This window comes from Pelecanus crispus, chromosome Z (genome assembly GCF_030463565.1).
Source record: "Pelecanus crispus isolate bPelCri1 chromosome Z, bPelCri1.pri, whole genome shotgun sequence".
NCBI lineage: Eukaryota > Metazoa > Chordata > Aves > Pelecaniformes > Pelecanidae > Pelecanus > Pelecanus crispus.
In genome coordinates this window covers 86,048,787-86,054,825 of record NC_134676.1, presented here as the reverse complement: position 1 = coordinate 86,054,825, position 6,039 = coordinate 86,048,787, and positions in this window count along the sequence as shown.

Here is a 6,039-nt window from a genome sequence, read left to right as displayed (position 1 = left end):
ACTGTACTCCTTTTTTCATGAAGGATTTTGCAACTTCAGTGGCACCTCACTAAATAAAAAATAGCTGGGAAAATAGCTGTTAATTTCTTCCTCTTTGCCCACTGAGATTGCTGCTGGGGTAATTTACGAGTGAGCAGTTCCTTAGATGAAATGCGCTCCTGGCACGACCACAGGTGCACCTGGCTGGGCCTCCCCAGCCTGAGCTCCAGACAAACCTCTCTTCCTGTGGGGCCTGCGGCATTATTTATTTGGGAATCACTTGCTTTGAAGCTGCTTTGTCAGTGACCATCTGCATTTGTGCCAGAAGATTCAGAGGCTGACAACATATCCTGTGTGGTCTCGCTCAATTTCTGTTTGTGCTGATTCTGACCCAGAAGGGGCACACAGATGGACATACGCACAGACTTACGTATGTGCAGTGCAGGTCCCGCAACGGGGCTCAGATGCTTTCTGCCCAGTACCTGCCCCTGGGTCCCAGTCTCCCCACTTTCTGACATCAGGACATATGAGCCCCCAGAGTCTGCAGGACCCCCTCCACAGACAGGCAGACAGACACAGACAGACAGAGTACCTGGGCTCCCAAACCACTTCACCTCCTTGTTGGCAGCAGCCCCACACAGACGCAGATCCCCACCCACCACTGATGCTGGCACCCACACTGAAGGGAGAGCACTCACCCTTGGAAGAGTTAGAAACAGCGTTTGGTGAGTGGACAGGACAGACTGTGCTTGTCAGGCACAGTATGGCAAGACCAGCCTCTGCTTGTGGCCACCAGCCACCTGTCTACACACAATGGGCCACTTTTTATCCCTGTTTTCCCACGTTTGTTCTCCTCAGACCATGTTGATGCCTGCATTTCCCCACTTTTGGCTCCTCCCCGGGCGTCCTGCAATAAGCCTTGTGCAATCCTGGGATGCCCTTCCTCTGCACCCCATAGCCTGTCCCATAGCCCGGCAGTGCCCCCGGGGTCTGTGAGGTGCTCGGGAGAGGGTGGGTGTCCTCCAGCCCACGGGCTGAGCTCCCCTGGGACTGGGAGGAGCTGGGCAGGGGCTCATGGCTCTGAGGGTGTCACTGGGGATCCCCTGCTGTCTCCTGGGGCACTGTTCTTGCTGCAGGGAGACGGAGGCTTGCACGCCATAACCTCGCACGACCAGCTAGCAGTTTCTGCCTTGTCGTCCCCCTGCCTGAAACTGGTAATCAGTTCCCTGGATTTTCTGTCTCATTCACATACAAGCTGTCCAGACAGGTTTCTCCTCTGGTACAAGCTGGCGTAGCTGTGTTGCACAGTCTGATGTTGTCTGATGCTTGTCTGCAAATCAATGCTGTAAGAAGAGCCAATCCACTTTTTTTTTTAAAAGAAGTACTATTTTCTATAATTTCAGGAAAACTGTCTGCCACAAATAAATGCTATATTTTAAAAGTTGTCTACACTCAGTAACTGAATTGATTTCCCAACTGAGTGACATTTTCCAGAGCGGCTTTTAGGGCAACACTTTCAGAAGAGGCTCATTGCACTGCAAGGCTGTGTGCTGCACTGCACCCAGCAGGGACAGGCACTTGGCAAGCACACAGTGTGTGCTAAACCTGGAGGGTTTCATATGCTCAGGAGTAAGTTTAAAACCAGAGACGAGCAACAACATTATAAATTGGCAAACCTCTGCCCCTAGTTGTATACATAGACATATTACTTCTGGGTGTATAGTCTGGAGTCGTCTTGAACCACCACCAAAGAAAACTTTTTGCCATTCAAAGACTGCCTGTTTTATTTTGGTACTGTATGGTCAGTGAGTTGGTCAAAGGCCTGGTCTGCCTCAGGATAAAGGCAAAGCTGACCTAGCACAAGCCTTCAGAGACAGAGCATCCAAAGCATGAACTGCTGGTTGCCGTTCCCTGGGCAGAGAGGGAGGAGACGCACACAGCATAAGGAGAGCCAAGCATGGGGGGGGGGGGGGGGGGGGGGGGGGGGGAGGAGGAGGTTGTCTCCTGAAATAAGTGTGGCTGAGCTGAAGTAGACTTAGAGAAATGGGAAGATGAGACCAGCCGGGGCATTGCAGGGCAGTCCCTGGCATGGTGGTGCTACTCAGGAGGAGACAAACTTCAGGGAAGGAAAGCTTGTAACTCCTGACTGAGACCCACCCTCCAGCTGGTAACAGGTTTGGTTTGCTTGACAGGTGGTCCTGGAGCAGGGGTAGAGTCAAGCGGTAGAAGAAGCCAGCAGTGGTAGTGGGAGAGAGGCCAATACACTACATGCCTATATAAGTCACTTGGTAGGCAGCAGGAGAGGAATGAATGCACAGGTTGGTAGCAGGGATAGGCATGTGGGAAGGATGCAAGAACCCAAATTCATGCTGCAGGGCAGGAATCTGAAGTCCCAGACTCCATGTACTGCCTGCCTCACGTACAAAGGCATGGATCCACAGCCTTGCTGGGAGGGGTGTGACCTTAGGGAACCTTTAGAGATGGGAGAACTGGGAGAGGAGGGGTGGGCTGTACATGAGTCAGGACAGAGCCAGGCTGCTGGCACAGACAGAAAGATCATGGTGGTGTGTTTAAACTGGAAGTTGCCAGGAGGCTGACATGCCTGCAGAAGCACCTGGAAATGTTCAGTACTCTGAAAATGCCTGTAGGGAAATAAGTATCACAATTGCAATAGATCTGGAGGCTCAGACTGTTCACAGTGGTGGTTACTGGCACACAGAAGCTGGAGTGCGCTAACTTCCATCTACTGCTAAGCCAATGCTGAGAATCCCAAAAATAAGATGGGGAACCTTTAATGCCTGGGGCTGCCTGCAGTGGCCTGAACCCTCGGGTTTAGGAGAACATCTCTGTGTTCAGGCACTTCACAGAGGCTTCTGTATCCCATCAGCCAGACCCAAAAAACCCAAACAAATACCAGTGAGATCTGGGATCTTTACAGTAGCTTGATTATCCCTTTCATTCTGTGCTTTTTGCACTTTGGGGCAGCAAAATGCACCATGGAGGATCCACATGCTGTCAAGCAGGCATACAGAAAATTGTTCACAAAATACATGTAGTTTAACTCACTTCACAGAGCAGAATATGAGCAAGCAGTTAATTTCAATATATGGAGTAAGAAGTGGAAGAGGTCATGTGATCAAGTACCCTTAAACTTTCAACAGGTTGAGCTGGAAGTACTGAGTTCAAATATTGTTTTCAAATGTCAATATTTATACTATCAATCACTGTGGAAAAAGCCAAATATTCATACTGACTTCATCTTTACAAGGAAAGCAAAAATAAAGTTTGTTTTCCCCAATTAATCCTTCAATTTTATACTAAATACACATGAGACCCTGACTGGTTAGTACAGTTAGGACTTTCAGACACAAAGGCAGAAAATAGTATTCTCTCCTTGTATGAAGAGAATTCAGTGGACATTCATTCATTAATTTTCAGTGGCATTCACTAATCATAAAATGTTTTATGCTCTTGTGTTACAGTGGGTAGCTCATAGAGCATACTGGAAACAGCGTGAGGTGCTGCTGTATTTGTGCAAACCCCTAATTCAAGTGCTTATTGTGACACAGTGGGTAACAGTCCCCAGCCGCCCCAACCCAGTAGCTTGCGGAGGGCACAATCTGGGGCTCTGCTGGCTTTTTCACCACCTGGCCATTGTGCAAAGCTAATGCACAGACATGACCTGCACTGCTACTTCTTGGCACAGCACAGACCTTGCATTTTGCTTTGCTCAAAGAGTGCATTTGTCTGCTTGTAAGTTAATTAGAGCTCATCGTTTCCAGAAAGGCAGCACTGGTGAAAGCTGAGTGCCTCCCTGCTGCGCCTGTCCTCCCGCTGTCTGTGCGGGAACCAGTTGTGAGACAACGTGCCAGCATCACAAAGAGAAGGTGACTCCAACCCAACACTGTCCTACAGAGCCCTGCGCTCTTAGGTGTGAGAGTCTGCACCCAGCCTTTCATGGAACCTTTTATCTGGTGGCCAGACACCTTATCAATAAGACTATCACAGAATCATAGAATCGTTTAGGTTGGAAAAGACCTTTAAGATCACCCAGTCCAACCATTAACCTAACACTACCAAGTCTACCACCAAACCAAGGGTAGAGTAATAATTAATTTCACGTTTCCTGGCTTGGTGGCTGGATTATTTTTTAATGAAAGTAAAAAACTAGGAATCATTAAGGTTGGAAAGGACCTCTAAGATCATCAGTCCAACTGTCAACCCAACACCACCATGCCTACTAAACCATGTCCCAAGGTGCCATGTCTACACATTTTTTGTACACCTTCAGGGATGGTGACTCCACCACCTCTCTGGACAGCCTGTTCCAATGCTTGACCACTCTTTCCATGAAGAAATTTATTCTAATATCCAATCTAAACCTTCCCTGACTATAATGCCATCTGTAACCTAGTGAAGTACTGGAGTGATCTTGGGGTGGTGGCAGAGAATGAGTGGGGAGAGCTTCTGGTCACCTTCAAACCAGGCAGCCATGGGAGCCACCCTGCTCCCACAGGAACGTTCTCCCACTCAGACAACGATGCAACCTGTTGTAGGTCCTGCCTCATCTTCCGTGCTAGCTCTGGCGTGCCAACTGCTCCCTGGCTATGGCACACACTTGCACTACGGCAGCAGTGGGCAGGGGTGGTGTTCACAGCTGGGGTCCTGCACCTGGGGAAGACCAACCCCATGCACTAGGACACAGTGGGGACAGCCCAGCCAGCAAGCAGCTTGGCAGAAAGGGACCTGCGGTTCCTGGTGGACACCAAGTTGAACATGAGCCAGCAATGTGCCCTTGCAGCAGAGGGTAACAGTGTCCTGGTCAGCATTAGGAGGACCGACTCCAGCAGGTTGAGGTTGGTGATCCTTTTCCTCAGCTCAGCACTGGTGAGGCCACACCTGGAGTACTGTGTCCTGTTCTGGGCTCCCCAGTACAAGAGAGATATGGACATACTGGACAGAGTCCGGCGAAGGGCCACCAAGATGCTGAATGGACTGGAGCATCACTCCTATGAGGAAAGGCTGAGAGCTGGGACTATTCAGCCTGGAGCAGAGAAGGCTCAGGGAGATCTCATCCATGTCTATGAATACCTGAAGGGAGGGTGCAAGGAGGATGAGCTAGGCTATTTCCAGTGGTGCCCAGTGACAGGACCAAAGTCAATGGGCACACACTGAAACACATGAAGCTCCATCTGAACATCAGGAAACACTTTTTTTACTGTGAGGGTGACCACACACTGGCACAGGGTGCCCAGGCAGGTTGTGGAATTTCCATCACTGGAAACATTCACAAGTCATCTGGACACAGTCCTGGGCACCTGGCTCTGGGTGGTCCTGCTTGAGCAGGGAGACTGGACAAGGTGACCTCCAAAGGTCCCTTCCAACCTCAACTATTCTGTGATAAAAACATTTCTAAGGTGACCTCCAAAAGTCCCTTCCAACCTCAACTATTCTGTGATAAAAACATTTCTATCTATTATCTGCTGCCTGTAAGTCCCATGGCATTAATTATCCTCCACCCAGAAAACTAGATGTTTGTGTCACTTCTAATGAGAGTGGTAAAGAGTGCATCATTAAGGCATGTAAAAAATGATGTACTAAACCCAAATTACTATCTGGAGTAAAGACACCTCAAACAGAAGACTGGTCTTGACATCCCATGCTCCTCCTGTTTCACACAGGCTTTTTCTCTTGCAGGTGATCCTCAGCTTTTCACAAGCCCCCATTTCCTACAACCTTGCTTAGTAAACAGGTGCAACGAGGCTTACAGCCCACCAGCCCAAGACTAGAGTGAAAACACAAGAGAAACTAGCACAGAAGTCTCTCTCCTAAGGACTAAGAATCCACAGCAGTGGATTCAAACTACTACTCCTTTCTGAAGACATCAGCTCTGAGTCAGCAGAATTCTCCCTCCTCCAGGCCAGAAACCAGGATAGGGAAAGTGGCAGAAATATTTTGTCTGGGTGTCATCTTTACACTTTTTCAACACAGAATTACACTGAAACTCTACAGAAACAGACACACACAGTGCCAAACTTCTATGTCAGTAATGCTTTGCTT